The following is a 15,583-nucleotide window of genomic DNA, read 5'->3' on the forward strand; positions in this document are numbered from 1 at the left end:
TTGAGACCATTAAGAGAAAAGTTTGAGCATTTCCTCAGTCAAGCAATCATTCCCCTTGCCATGAAAGGGCACGGCCAGTGCATCACGGCAGAGCGCTTCCTCAGTGCCTGGGGGAACCACGGGAACTGCCTGACTGTCCTTGTTCTCCTGTGCGGACGCTGCTTCTAAAGGAATAAATAGTCGATTAGGGAAGAACTGTCAACCATTTCTACTAAATCCCCTTTATAAATGCTAGGATTTCTTCCGCCCGCCACCCAAATGCTAGGATTTCTGAGATGATTCCATGGCATTTTTTTTTTTTTTTTTTTTTTTTGAGACAGAGTCTCACTTTGTTGCCCAGGCTAGAGTGAGTGCCGTGGCGTCAGCCTAGCTCACAGCAACCTCAAACTCCTGGGCTTGAGTGATCCTTCTGCCTCAGCCTCCCGAGTAGCTGGGACTACAGGCATGCACCACCATGCCCGGCTAATTTTTTATATATATATATCAGTTGGCCAATTAATTTCTTTGTATTTATAGTAGAGACGGGGTCTCGCTCTTGCTCAGGCTGGTTTTGAACTCCTGACCTTGAGCAATCCGCCCGCCTCGGCCTCCCAAGAGCTAGGATTACAGGCGTGAGCCACAGCGCCCGGCCGATTCCATGGCATTTTAATTCTCCCGATGCGTCTACTAAACATCTACTGCGGGCTGGGCATGTGCACACTCTGGGTGCTCGTCAGCACGGCTGTCCTGCCGTGGCAGGCCTCCCAGAGGCGGGAGGAAGATATGTGCACAAATGACCGGGAGGCATTCCAGAGCACAGACCAGCTCCTGCTCCTCCGGGGTGGCGGTGGGGTGGGCTGAGGGAACAAGTGAATAAGTTCACTTTTCTCTTTGATGGGATATAACTCGGCACCATGGGTTACAGCCCAAATAGAGAGAAGTGATAGTGACATTGCAGAAGGGACCGGTTGGAGCAGACGCTGGTTGTGTGGAGGTTTCGATGTCTTTCTCCAATACTGTTCCGTGTAGGTTTCACTAACGGTGCACCAGCATGGTGGGGCAAATGGAGCCCCTGGCAGGGAGGACCTGGGCCAGTCAGAGGCGTCTGCACCATCTGAGTTTCTCCGCTGCTTGCTGCAGCTGCAATACCATTCTTGGACTTACGAAACTTGGTGCCGAATTCTGGTTGTACCAGAATCACCTTAGATTTTATCACACTTTTTGAAAGCTACATTTTCCTGTCTCCAGGATGCTTTCTGTCTCTTGCATCATTTTTGTCATGGAACATCTTTCTTTAGTTAATAGCTGGAGACCAAGTGCTAAATCAACATGAGAAGGAAGCCAGTTGCATCACAAGAAGAACACCCAGTGTGTTTTGGGGATGTGGCACACTGTGGTCACTGAGTGTTACACACGTCTGTGATTAAATTCTACCACCAGACTGTACTTTACATACTCAGGACATCTTGGAAGGTTGCAGGGAAATCTACTGTTCTGATTAAGTCATATTATCTAGGCACTAGGAAAACAGATTTCTAAAAGTCCTTTTATAAAAATATATTTTTATGAGTAGATAATTAATCCCTACTTATTCCTTCAATTTAAAATTTTAGATATAATTTAAAAATTCAGATATAATTTGGAGACTCCAAGAGCTGTACCATGTCTCTTTCTGTCGCGATTGGTTTAGTTTTGTGCTGTTCCTGGCGTCTGAGTTTAAATTTATGGTGACGCTTTTGAAAACACCAGACATGGAATACTGATGTCTTACTAAAAGATAATTTTGAGAACACCCAGTGAAGTCACCATTGATTATGTAATAGTGCTTCGGTAGCTGTGAAAAGTCTCACGTCCTTAACACCTTGGGCTGACTCATTCACTCAGAGGTGGAACCTGCTGTTTTGCAGAGTCAGCTGGCTGTAGAGCCCAGCTCTGCCGATGTCCACCTGTGTAACCTCAGTCCCTGGACTTGCATACCTAGTAAAAGAGGTTCCAAAATAAAACCTGCCTGGCAAGATTGTTGTTAGAAATCAGTCTCTGTATCTGATGCCCACAGCACAGGGCCTGGCAAAGAGGGAGTAGACTGTAGAGCAGAGGTCCCCAACCTTTTTGGCACCAGGGATGGGTGTTAGGGAAGACAATTCTTCCATGGACTGTGAAATGTGGTGGGCAGCAGAGCTCTGTGGCCCGGTGTCTCACAGGGGGTTGGGGACGGCAGCTGCCGAGTGTCACTCAGTCTCATTGCCGACGTGTGTTTAACACAGTGAGCACAACACTCCAGCCGGGTGAGTGGCCAGGGGTGTGAGAGCAATTGAAGTCATGTAGATCGACGGTGGCCCCTGGGCCAGGCTGCTGATGGGTAGACGGAGGAACACAGGGGTGTTCCAGGCCCTGGGAAGGCTGCCTGGACCGCAGGGATGCATTCCAGAACCAGAAATAGCTTCTCCAACGAGCAGTCGTGTCCCAGCGTGCCCTTGGCCACCAGGCTCAGCACAGTCTTACAGAGGACGGATCCCCTGAGTGCACATCCACTGAAAGTGTTCCCTGTCAAACACAGTCTGGAAGGTGGCATCCGAGACCCCCACCTTTGTGGGCTCACGATGCACACTGCAGCGTTAAAGGCTGGCGGACCCTGCTGTGGGGGCAGTGAGCCTTGGCTGTCCCAGTGTTTCCCACACTTGCTCAGCCGACTTGAGAGAACTGCCCTGCCCGCTCTCCTCTTCCCTCCATACCCGTGACACCCACTGTACGCATGGATTTCACCCTGCTGTGCGAACTCCGAGGGGCTTGAGGGAGGTGTCACCCTGGGGCAGGTGGGGGCACCACTCAGGGAGACCCAGGCTTCCCAGCTGGAAGTCGGTCAGAAGCCTCTGCACTGACCCGAGTTGGGCCGCTGGGTTTCCCCGCTGTCGCTGTGGCTGCAAATGCAGGACGTCCGCTGTCCTGGGCTTCAGTCTGACTGCCAGCGAGCCGCTTGTGTGGACCGTGTGCCTCCCTGAGAATTCCTCTCCTGCAAGCCTCTCGTTTCTAACTGAGGGTGGTTGGAACTGTGTTAGTGTTTCCTGGATGAACTGGACAGGCTACATTACCCGGTGTAGATTCCGGGGAGACGGTCCTTCCGGGTCTGAGCACTTTTGGTGGCCATGGAGGGCCACGCCCCTGGCCTTTTGAGCACCCTGCGGGCTGTGGGTCTCTGTTTGGAGAGCCCTGTGGGGCCGGCCCAGAGAGGGATAGGAAGCCTCCGTGCCACCCAGGTCACTAGACCTAGCACGGCCCTGCCTTCTTTCCCTATTACTTTGACTTCCTCACCTACTTTTTAAATTTTATTTCTTCATGCTTTGAATGCACGTTGAATTTGTCTATCATAGGAAGCCCCCAGCCACTTTTAGAACATGGAAGGCCATAAATAAATACACAATGAAACAAGAGCACTCAGCAAGGTGGTCTTTCTCCAATAATAAACGCGAAACTCTGGCGTGCAGTTTGGTTCTTAGCCATACTCGATGGCTTCCTGCACTGCTTGGATGCACTGGGTGACTGTTGAGTTTGCTTTCCGAAAACTCAGGGTCATGTGCACACATGCACCCAGATGGGCGTGGCTTTGCTACCCTCCAAGGGAGCTGTGAGTCGATTTAGAACACATTGTTCAGGGCTCAATATAACCCTGCTTTTTCAAATTGTAGAGAGTGAACAATTGAATCCATTTTGAGTTTGTTGTTTTCCTCATTCTAACAGCCATCCTAGTTTCAGGGGGCCTGGAGAGCCTAGTTCAACTCACACTCACGTTCGGCGGCCAGCACAGACCCACGGCGCTTCGCCCCCAGCCTCTCACTTTGTACCCAGAGCTGAGGACTCTGCTTCAGAACTGGGGAGTCTGGAATATTCTCCAGGAGCATGCATAAAATCCTCTTAGATCGAAAACCAAAATCAAAACCTCTGGAAAAAATATCTTCCTTTTAGGAAGGGTATGGAGACGTTTATGACTGGCGCGTGGAAGTTGAGGGCGCGGCGCGGCCGGACACACAGTGAGCGCTCGGCCGGCCGCGGAGACGCGGGGTCGCTCGGCTCCGCGGACCTGTCACGGGAGGGACTTCGGAAAGAAGGCAGCTGAGCGCCCGCGGTCGTGGTGTGGAAGGCTGAGCGCTCAGGAGCCCAGGGCTTAGAGGGCGCAGAGGAGCAGGCCGCGCACAAGGGGCAGGGCCCGAGCCGAGCTGCGGGTGCTGGTGGAACCGCGGCGGCGTGCGGGGCTGGTGTCCTCGCTGGCCCTGTGCACAGTGGGCCAGCTGGAAGGAGGGCAGGCCAGCGAGACCGTCTTCAGCTGGAAGGAGGACAGGCCAGCGAGACCGCAGCGCAGCTTCGCCGCTCTGCCCACCCTCTGTTCTCCTCCAAGAGTTCGCTCGGAGAGCTTGGCAAAGCTCTGAGGGAAAAGACAGTCCAAGGTAAAAACTTCCCCATGCAATCCTTCAGCTCCATGGAGCCCCAGCGCCCTCCCGCGCGCGCACTCCCCCCCAGCTCCAGTGCATCTGATCTCGTGTGGTGAGGCTGAGTGCGCCCTCCTGCCCTCCTCGGACTTCCTGCAAGAGAGGGGCCGACCGGGCGGAGCTCCTCCACCCACGAACATCCACCGCGACCCCTCTGCCTCTCTCCTTGGACATTTCTGTATTGCATGGCATTTAACCACAAGTTCATTTGGGCATCGAAACAATGCATATCGTGTGGTTTTAAGACAAGCTGCAGTTACTAACAAGATATTTGTGTTGTTTATAGAGGATTTCCTATCCTCAGGGCATACCAGGCTGGGAGAAGACGGACATCAGGGAAGAAGGGCAGGTAAGACCAAGGCTCCTCAGAACTCAGTGGGGTTGCATGCTACTAGATTAATTTGAGTTTGTGAGGTTAAACAGACGTCACTGTGGGAATGCCCAGTACAGGCGGGGTGCAAGGAAGGGACCCACAAGCCAATTCCTTGATCAGATTGAAGTACCACGTGTCCTAATCAGCATCCCCAGACAGACCCTGAGACTCTGGGAGGATACCAAGGGAGCACCGACGGGGGTGGGCACGGCGAGTGGGAAGGGACCGTCATCAATGGACATTCTGAGCAGGGTCCCCTAAGGATTTGCTACACATATTTAGATCATTGCATTTTCTACAGTAGTGGTTCTCAAACTTGAGCATACATACGTTAGCTGGAGAGTCTGTTACAATGCAGATTGTGAGCCCCACCCGCAGGGTTTCCAGTGCAGCAGGGTGGAGGAGGGGTGTGGGAATGTGAATTTCAACAAGCGTTCAGAGGATGCTGATGCTGTGGTCCAGGTACCCCGCTTTGAGAACCAGTGTTCTAGAGTTCTATTTTTAACTTTGAAATCACTTGCAACTACCGTCTATGAAACCACAGCTTTGAAAACGATGCTGTTTATTTTTTTTCAAGTAATCCCACTCATCCAGACATTGTAAAAATGGAGAATATAGATGAATTGGTGGCTGAGAATGGTTTAAATAGAATCCATAAAATGAATCAGTGGTGTCCATTCCCATACTCTTCTTAAGGACCATCTGGCAGGGTGCATATTTATAACCCTTGTGCATAAGCACAGTTGTGTCACAGTGGACCTCTCTGACTGCTCCTTTTCCGTCTCTTTCTCTGAGTTCCTCTATCCCCCAAATACATCATTCCATAAGGGTCCCTTTGCTCTTGACAGAGGCAGCCTAGAATAGCAGGATTGGGGTTTGATTATGTGGGCTTTTGTGTAGGCTCTACAACTTTCCGGCTGTGCGGCCTTGTGGGCCTAACTTAAGTTCTCTGTGTCTCAGCTCCTCCTATTTAAAATGGGAGCCATAATGGAAGCTCCTTCATACAGTTGAGACTTCACTGAGTTAATGTCTGAAAAGCACTTAACATGCTGTCCAGTACATGGTCAGGCTCAAACACATTGGCTGATACTGATATTCTCATTTTATTATATCCTCTCCATATTGGCAATCTTGTTGCTTCAAACAGCATTTCCAGGTGCGTTAGTCACAGCTCTGTCTCTGAATTTTCTCTTGGGGCCCAGGCCTGGATTTCTGGCAGCCTGCTGGACAGCATATCCTTAGCAATACTCCACCAGCTGCCACGTCCTGAGTCCTGACTCTGCCTTCCCCCCCTGTTTGGTTTCCTTCCTATCACTGTGGTGGGTGGGGTTCAGCTCGCATCTTTGTGTTGCAACTGCAATCCAAGTGGTCTCCCAAACTGAAAATCTTGGAGTAGGTTTCATCTCATTTCCCTCACCCTTGTTCAATAACTAATACTTGTTGCTTCTCTCTTGGAAGTTCCTTAGTGGTTTCTCTCCTTTTCCAGTTTCTCTCTCTTCTTCAGTTTCCTTTGTTTCTGCCAATAGGTTAATGTACCTGAAGCATATTATTTCTTCTTAAACTTCATTGTTTATCCATTATCTGCAGAATACAATACAAAGTTCTTAGCATGCACAGTTCTGCTGGACTGGCCCCAGGATACCTTTCCAAACTTGTTTCTCATGGCTCCTCACTATGATTCCTTGGTACATGCAGCACTGAATACCTACTGCCCATTCTCCTGCCCCAGCGTCCCTGCCCCGCCATCCCTGCCCCCAGGCTCAGTATTCAGCCACAGACTACTTACTTTGGCTCTGAGCTACAAGACCACTTTGTCTGAGTTCATGTAGAGACTTTGACCTCATTGCACATTGTACTGGACTTTTAAAGACACAGACCATTTTTCACTTACTTTAAAATATTTGACATCCTCCATACGCTCTTGGAAACTTCGATTTTAAGCAAAACAGTGTGCAGCAGCTCCTCAAAAAACATCACTTCTTTCAACGTAATTTTGCTATACTGTTCATGAGAAAAAAATTGCTTTCTTTATACATCATTTCACTTAAAGTTGCAGTTTCCAAAACCTATTGATGGTGCTAAGTGAGAACTTACTGTAACATCTATTGTAAAACACTAATTTTATAACCACTAAAAAAACCCACTGCATATTAAAATATGATACAATGCTTTCATATCACTTAGAGTCATTTTATATATATTGAAAAAGCTATTTTAGATTATTCCAGACACAGATTTATATCGTTACATTTGTACATCTGTTAAAGGAAAATATAAGCTATATAAAAAAGGCATTCCTAAAAACTTATTCAAATTCAGTCTGAGTACACTGAATCATTTTTTGACACAGAATCATTTCCACCTATTTTTTTCTAAGTTTTATCATCCTTTAGGCTATTTCAAGAGCATTGGAAATCAACGAAATTGGAATTAGAAAATGAATAGAGAAAATATTTGAAACCAAAAGTGGTTTTTAAAAAGACCAATAATGTTGATAAACTGCTAGTTAGACTGATCAAAAAGAGAGAGGGAGAATTGAAATGGCCAACACCAGGAAGAAAGCAGGCACCACCAGCCCTGCAGGCACTGTGGACAGCGACAGAATTAGAAGGGGGTGTTGTGAACAGCTTGATACCAATTACTTTGACAACTTAGATAAAATGAACAAATTCTTTGAAATTTGTTCAACTGCCAAAGTTAACTAAAGAAAAAATAGATAATCTGAATAGTCCTATATCTATTAGATAAATTAAATTCATAGTAAAAAAAACCCCACATTTTCATAGAGAAAACTCCGGTGCCAGCTGTTTCCACTGGTGAATGCTACCAAACATTTAAGGAAGAAATAACATCAATTCTCCATAATTCCAGTTCATTTTATGAAGCCAGTATTATCCTGATACCAAAACCAGACAAAGACATTACAAGAAAAGAAAACTTGTGAGCATAGATACAAAACACTAACGATATATTACAAACTGGATCTGGCAGTGTATCAAAGAGATAGTAATACGTCATCCCTTAGAGGGGTTCCAAGGATTGTAAGGTAAGTTCAACATTCCCTAGCCTAGTTAGTGTTGCTATAAAGAGATACCTGAGGCTGGGTAATCTGTAAAGAAACAGGGTTTATTGAGTTCAGCATCTGCCAGCTGTAACTGCTACCTGGTGACAGCCCCGGCTGGTCCACTCAGGGATGAAGGGGAAGGCGAGCTGGCGTAGGCCGGGATCACGTGTCGAATGAGGAAGCTAGGTCGAGGGGAGGTGCAGGCACTTGTTCATAACCATTTCCTGAGGGAACTAACAGTGAGAACTCACGTGCCTCCCCCACTCAGAAAGGGCATTAATCTACTCATAAGAGATCCAGCCCCATCACCCAAACACCTCCCATTCGGCCTCACCTCTAACATTGGATCAAATTTCAGCATGGGGTTTTGGGGGACAAACATTCGAACTATACCGAACATTAAAAAGTCAATCAGTATAATTCCCCATATCAAGCATACTAAAAAAGAAAAATTACATGAAAATCTCAACAAATACAGAAAAGCCTTTGCCAAAATTTAATATACATTCATGATAAAACTGTTGGCACACTACGAATAGAAGGAAAACCTCCTCAATCTGACAACAGAGCATCTACAAAAAACCAACAGCCAACATCATAGTTAATGGTGAAAACTGAATATTTTCACTCTAAGATTGGGAACAAGGCATTAAGGCAAGAAAAAGCCATATGAATTTGGTTAAGAAATAACAGTATCTCTTTTTGTAGATGACATGATCATTTACGGAGAAAATACTGAAGAATCTGCATAAAAGCTGCTAGAAATAATAAGTGACTTTGGCAAGGCTGCAGAATGCAATGTCAAAATACAATTATCAATTGTATTTCTTTATACCAACAAAGAGCCATTAGAAAATAAAATTTACAAATGACCATTTATAATAGCATAAAAATGAAATAATTCAGTGTTAAATTAACAAAATGTGTATTTTATTTGTTTATTTATTTATGAATGAGATGGGGTCTCACTTTGTCACCCAGGCTGGAGTGCAGTGGCATGATCATAGCTCACTGTAGCCTCAAACTCCAGGGCTCCAGTGATCCTCCTGCCTCAGCCTCCTAAGTAGGTGGCACTACAGGTGTGCGCCACCACCATCTGCACCTGACCCCCCCAGGCTAATTTGTTTTCATTATTTTTTAGAGATATAGTCTCACTAAATTGCCCAGGCTGGGTGTGTAAGATTTATATGCTAAATACTATTAATAATGGAAGAAAAAAATTAAAGATCTAAATAAATGGAGAGATATACTGCGTTCATAGACTAAAAGATTCAGTATTGTTAAAATGTCAGACTTTTCCAAATTTATTTATAGATTTAACACAATTCCAATCAAAGTCCTAGTAGGTTTTCTGTAGAAATTAAAAGGGCGATTCTTAAATGCATATAGAATAATCAGGGATCTAGAGTAACCAAAACAATTTTGAAAAAGCAATATAAAGAGAATTCACACCAGAAAGTTACAGTCAATGTAGTGTGGAATCAGCACCATACAGACATAAAATGGAATACTACTCAGTAATAAAAAAGGAACAAAATCTTGATACATGTAACAATGTGGATGGATCTCAAAAACACTATGGTAAGTAAAAGAGGCTTCATGCTATTGGATTCCATTTATATGACATTCCAGTAGAGAAAATATAACATTATAGGGAAAGGGTCCAGAGTACTGGGTGTCAGAGTCTTGAGGTGGGGACTGAGACTGGTCACAAAAGTGAGATGGGGGCACCTTTGGGGATAATGGAAACAGCCTCTCTCTTGATTTTGATGGTTACATGAACATACCTGCTTTTCAAAACTCATAGAACTAAACATTTAAAAAGCGTGAATTATACTTCACTAAATCTTTTAAAAAGTTCTCCACCTTTGTCTCTGGAATTCTTTTTCAAACTAATGATATCCATTCTGAAAGTTTTGATGCATATATGCAGAAAATGGTAACTACATCATGACTGCTGCCTGGCCCACAGCGATTTCAGAAATGATAAAATTAGAAAACTATGCATCTTGGATCAATTCAAGACTATTTCCTACCAGATTGTAAGATCCTTGATGGCATCCAGACAATACCATGGGCTTTTTCTTATATCTCACAGGCTTTCGATTAATGTTTATTAGGTTGATTAATAGATTTTGCAGCAGAGAAGCTTCTTAGATCTCAAGTAATAGGTGGATAATCTTGTGCCCTGGAAAACATAGGGGATGCTTAGATAAAAATCAGGCATGAAATTGAGATAAAGTAACTATGTCTTGTGTATCAAGATATATCCATTTTTATTATAAAAATAACACCAACAAATTAATATGTGCTTATTGGCACAAAATTAGAATATACAGAAGCAGTGTAAATTCCCTTCCACAAGCCCAACACTATTAATATTTTAAAATACCACATTCCAGTTCCAAGATGCACCCTTTTCACATTTTACCATCTCTGAAATCTGGATGCAACTTATGTTCAGTGGTGTCTTATCTCTTTCTGCCAGGACGGTGGCAGTTGTGTGGCTGCTGTCACTCCTGAGCCTGTGCACACTTGGAGTTGTTTCTGTTGGCGTAATTAGGTGATTCTGACTCTTAGTGATCAGTCCACCAACCATTTCAGGGAACTAGAATCCTCACTGCTGGCTAAAGTCCCTCCTCCCCCCTCCCCTTCTGGAGCAGTCAAGCATTAAAGCTTGTGGAATGGGCTTCAGTGGCTTGGAAGAAAAGACAGGACATAATCATGGAGAACCCTTTGAAAAGTTGTATCACCTATGTTCTTGATGGCTGGGAGAATGATATTGCATAGAAAAGCACAGACATAGACAGCTATGAATCAAAAAGGGATTCGGAAGTGTTGAAATCATAATGTGAAGAAGTTGGAAGAATAGTTTAACTTCTTTCCCTCACCTGTTTGCTTTTATGTGTGCAGAAGAGTGATATATAATAAAAATCTATACATTAATAAATCTAAAAGAATTCTCTAAAAGTATAAAAGAAAAATCCCAAGTGACAGGAAAGTACTGTGTCATAGTTTTATTGACTGTATTTTTTCTTTCATTATGAAATGTAAAATATGATCCATTTTGCAATCACTTGCATCTTCGATTTGATTAAATACAGCATTTAATTCCTTCATTTTATCTATGCATTTTAAACTTTTTATATGACTTTAATATAAAAGATGTAAGAATAGGACAAATGTATCCAGCATAACTCTAAATATTTTTTTGAATCATTTGAGAGTAAGTTGGAGATACTGTACCTGTTTAACCCTAACTAGCTAAGTGCATATTTCCTGAGAACTATATTTTCTTACATGTCCACAGTACAATGATCAAATCAGAAACTTTGACAATGAGAGAACACAAGTACCTAATTTAATAGTCTAAATTTTATCAATTGTCTCAATAATGTTCTTCATAGCTGTTTTTTTCCCCCACTAGAATTTAATCCAGGATCACCCGTTACATTTAGTTGTCACATCTCTTGGGTTTCTTTTAATCCCGAGCAGTTCCTCAGGCTCTCTTTATCTTTTTTGACGCTGATGTTTATTGAGAGTACATGACAGTGATTGTGTAGAATTTCTCTCAATTTTAATTTGTGTGTTGCTTTCTCACGATCAGTCTCAGGTTATACATTTCTGGCAGTAAACAATAAAAACTGTCCTTCCCAGCGCGTCATACTGGAGGTATGTGACACTACTTTGGCTCAATATTGATGATGTCAGCTTTGATGATTTAGTTAAGAGGATGTATTTTTCATGTGTATTTTTTATATAATAGTGTTCTGTTTGTTTATAAAAGGTTGAATTCATCTTTGCTCCTTTAGAAGTATTTTCTCTCACCATTAAAAGCTCTCAATATTTATTGTTTATCATTGAAAAATAACGAAGTCTAAAGTGTCTCAATGCAGTGGGGACTGAGCGCAGTCCCCTTGCGAACCTGGGGTTATTCCATTGGTAAGTAAGCTCACTGATGGCCGGGAAGGGGACAGGCAGCCCCTGGAAAAGCCCTGCGGGAGTGCCTGGCCGAGCACACAGCATTTGCCCAAGCAAGGTTAGCGGGACGCCAAGTTCCAGGAGTCTAGGAAAATGACTAAAAATGAAGCGGCAGAAAAAGCAAACAGTTAACAGCGCCAGCTCAGATGTGATTCATGAGACAAACGCCATGGGGAAAAGTTATATTAAATAATTCCTCCTGTCTATGCCCAGAGCCTTTTTTATGAAAATTAGTACATCTGCATCTGCTTAGCAATATGCAAGTCACTCATTTCAGGAAACACAGCTTCCTTTGTTTAGTATAATGTCCTTGCTCTTCACGTTTTCATCTACTACTTATAACCTTGAAAAACAAGACTTGTGGGAAAACTTACAGAGTAGGAATTTATACCTCCTTTTGAAGTAAAGCCTTTGAGCACTGAAAATTAAATTCAATTAGCCAATCTGTAATTTCCTGTAATTTAGTTAAATGCACTTTAATACTTAAAATATCTGCAGAGAGAGCTATATTGTGGGATGGGGATTCTGACGCCGCCCTCCCGGACGGGCTGGCGGCCGGTGTCCTTTCTCAGGGAACAGCCCTCTCGCCTGCAGCGGGACGTCCCTGCAGCCCCGCCTGGGGGAGAAGGCTCCCTGCCGCTCCGTCCCGCCGCTCCGTCCGTCCCGTGCCGTGCCGTCTAGGGTCCTCCGCGGGCCTTTGATGAGGCTCTGGCAATCCCTTGCTTGCTTCTGTTTCAAGAAAGCAATCTCCAGTTCCCCGACAGTCCCGCAGAGCCGCGGACTGCCGCCCCCGCGCCCCGCCGCCCGCCCCCGCGCCCCTCCGCCCGCCCCCGCGCCCCTCGGCCCGCCCCCGCGCCCCTCGGCCCGGCCCGCCCCCGCGCCCCTCGGCCCGGCCCGCCCCCGCGCCCCTCCGCCCGCCCCGCCGCCCCTCGGCCCGGCCCGCCCCCGCGCCCCGCCGCCCGCCCGCGCGCCCCGCCGCCCGCGCGCCCCTCGGCCCGCCCCGCCGCCCGCGCGCCCCTCGGCCCGCCCGCGCGCCCCGCGCCCCTCCGCCCGCCCCGCCGCCCCTCGGCCCGGCCCCGCGCCCCTCGGCCCGGCCCGCCCGCGCGCCCCGCCGCCCGCGCCCCTCCGCCCGCGCGCCCCTCGGCCCGCCCCGCGCCCCTCAGCCCACGGCGCCGCGAGGGCCTGTGCTCCCCAGTGGGACGCGGCCTCCCGGCCCTCGCACGCTGTAAGAAGTGACTGAAAACTTCATGATGTCAGGCCTTGGGTTCGGTCAGAGGCCCCGAGCTCTCCCTGCTGCATTCTTCCCCGACCCCCACCGCGGGCCTGCAGGACAGACAGGAGAGAAGCTGGCGCCGGCCGCCACCGCCCCGTGGGCCGCGCAGGGTGCAGACGCGCCCCTGCCCTCCCGGGGAGGTTCCTCTTCCTCCACGGAGTCACGTTCGCAAGACCGCAGGGCGCAGGAGGCGTTTGCCTGGGGAGCAGGCGCCGCCAGGCACTGCCAGCTGGGAGCCCCTGCGGGAGAGAGGAGGCCCCACACTAGGGCTTCACCTCCGCAGGGTCCACCTTTGGGATCAGCTGTCTTGTGCATTGTAGGATATGTAGCAGTTCCCTGACCCCTACGCGCTAGGCGCCGGTAGCATGGCGCAGCCTACACTGTGACGATCAAAACTGTCTTCAGACTTTGCCAGATGTCCCCTGGGAGTGAACACTGCTGCTCTACCCTGAGCCACATGCCTTAGAAGTAATGGTTTTTTCATTATAAAAGTAACACATACATACTAGAGAAATTTCAGAAAACAAAGAAATGTACGAAAAAGGGGGTGGAGTTTTCACTTAATTTTCCACATATTTGCAATCACACTTCATACAAAATTTTGTGCCTTTCATTTTCCTGTTACTCCTAATATTAAGTAATGATGTCAATATACTAATTGAATTGTATGTTGAGTGCATACGTTATCATTTTAATGCAAATTAGCTCGTGAGCTTTTGACTTTCAGTGCCAGCGGAAGTCAAAGCACAGACCTCCTGCAGGGTGGGTGGGGCCCGCCTTGGGGTCTCTGGGCTTCTGCTGCCTCAGGGACCCAAGCAAGTAATGATTTCCTGGTTTTCGAGGAATCTCAAATCATGTCACACTCACTTAGTAGCAGGTAACATTTTTGTGTGTTTGGTTGAATTCTCATTCTCATCTGAATACGACTCTCATCCATGTTCAGTGTTTATGTGTGTAGTCGAGTAGAACTGGATCCTTGGCAATCTACGTGCATAGCTATATTTGTGCTATTTATTATTTTTTAGCTGTGATTTGCTTACTTATGAGGTGGCACTTTCTGACATGCAGCAGACGCCCACGGAGCCTTTTAATAGCGCCGGGCGGGAGTGCTGGTGGAGCCCACCCGGGGCCCATGAGAAGCACCTTACCACCCAGGTTTGAAAGTGCCTTCGCTCAATTATTTATAGCCGCAGGCAGGAATGCTGTCGTTACAGGCATAAAAATGCATCACACAATGGTGATGAATTTGATAGGAAATACTGAAGGTCTAATTATGCTTAGAGTGAAGAAAGGGGAAGATATGAAATATGAAACTCTGTCCTCAGCTGGAGGGGGAGGCATGCTGGAGTTTTGTATCAGGCTATGGCAAAGGCCCTTGTGACTATGTCCACAGCCCTTGGTGTCTGGCTTTAACAGAATTGATTTCTTTTTTTCTTTTTTGACTTTTACTTAATTGCTACTTATTTTTAAAATTGTAGTAAAATATATATCACATAAAGTTTACCATTTAACCATTTCAAGTGGACAGTTCAGTGGCATTAACTACATTTACTTTGTTGTGCAGCCATCATCACCATCCATCTCTAGAACTTTTTCATCTTGCAAAACTGAAACTGTCTCCATCAAACAACTCCCCACTTTTCCCTCCCCTCAGCCCCTGGCAACCCCCATTCTACTTCCTGCCTCTATAGATTTGATGCTAGGGTCCTCATGCGAGTGGGGTCACACAGTGTTTGTCTTTTCAGACTGGCTTATTTCACGTAGCATAATGTCTTCAAGGCATCCACGTTGTAGCATGTGTTGGGATTTTCTTCCTTTTTAAGGCCGAATAATATTCCACTGTCTGTATATATGACATTCTGTTTGTCCATTCATCTGTTGATGAGCAATTGGGTTGTTTCTCTATCTTGGCTATTGTGAATAGTGCTGCTATGAACACGGGTGTAGAAATATCTGCTTGAGTCTTGCATTCAATTCATTTGGCTTTATATCCAGAAGGGAGATTGCTGGATCATATGGTAATTCTATGCCTAACATTTTAAGGAACTGCCAAAACATCTTCCATAGTGGCTGCTGCAGCATTTTACATTCCCACAAGCAATGTGCAAGGTTCTAATTTCTCCTTGTCCTCGCCAACTCTTGTTTTCTGTTTTTTTGTTAATAGCCATCATGATGAGTGTGAGGTGGTATCTCTTTGTGGCTTTAGCAGGAATGATGTTTTGCACATGTATCATGCTTCATCATCCTAGAGTCCCTCAGATGTGAACTGGCATCGATCTCCTCTTGGGCACGCTTGTTTGCTCAGACTCTAATACCAGGTGTCTCAGACTAGCTCCCTGTCTTCCAACACACAGGGCTTCTGCTGCAAACCAGACCCACCTGTGACCTCCCATACCTGCTGTGTGAGCTCAGACAGGCTACTTACTCTTTGT

The 15,583-nt window shown here is 46.2% G+C and overlaps 1 protein-coding gene and 1 long non-coding RNA gene across 2 annotated transcripts in view; one reads left to right on the plus strand and one right to left on the minus strand.

Annotated features, from left to right (window-relative positions):
* The window catches only part of SHC3 (SHC adaptor protein 3), a 144,084-nt gene that overhangs the window by 48,596 nt on the left and 79,905 nt on the right, over positions 1-15,583 (plus strand). The gene's annotated exons all lie outside the window — the stretch shown is intronic.
* On the minus strand, positions 12,329-13,293 carry LOC142874254 (uncharacterized). The gene is made up of 2 exons (XR_012922053.1): positions 13,101-13,293; positions 12,329-12,607 (listed from the first exon to the last, which is right to left on the minus strand). It is a non-coding gene; the product is annotated as an uncharacterized LOC142874254 (long non-coding RNA).

Source organism: Microcebus murinus, chromosome 12 (assembly GCF_040939455.1).
Source record: "Microcebus murinus isolate Inina chromosome 12, M.murinus_Inina_mat1.0, whole genome shotgun sequence".
In the NCBI taxonomy this organism is placed as follows: Eukaryota; Metazoa; Chordata; class Mammalia; order Primates; family Cheirogaleidae; genus Microcebus; species Microcebus murinus.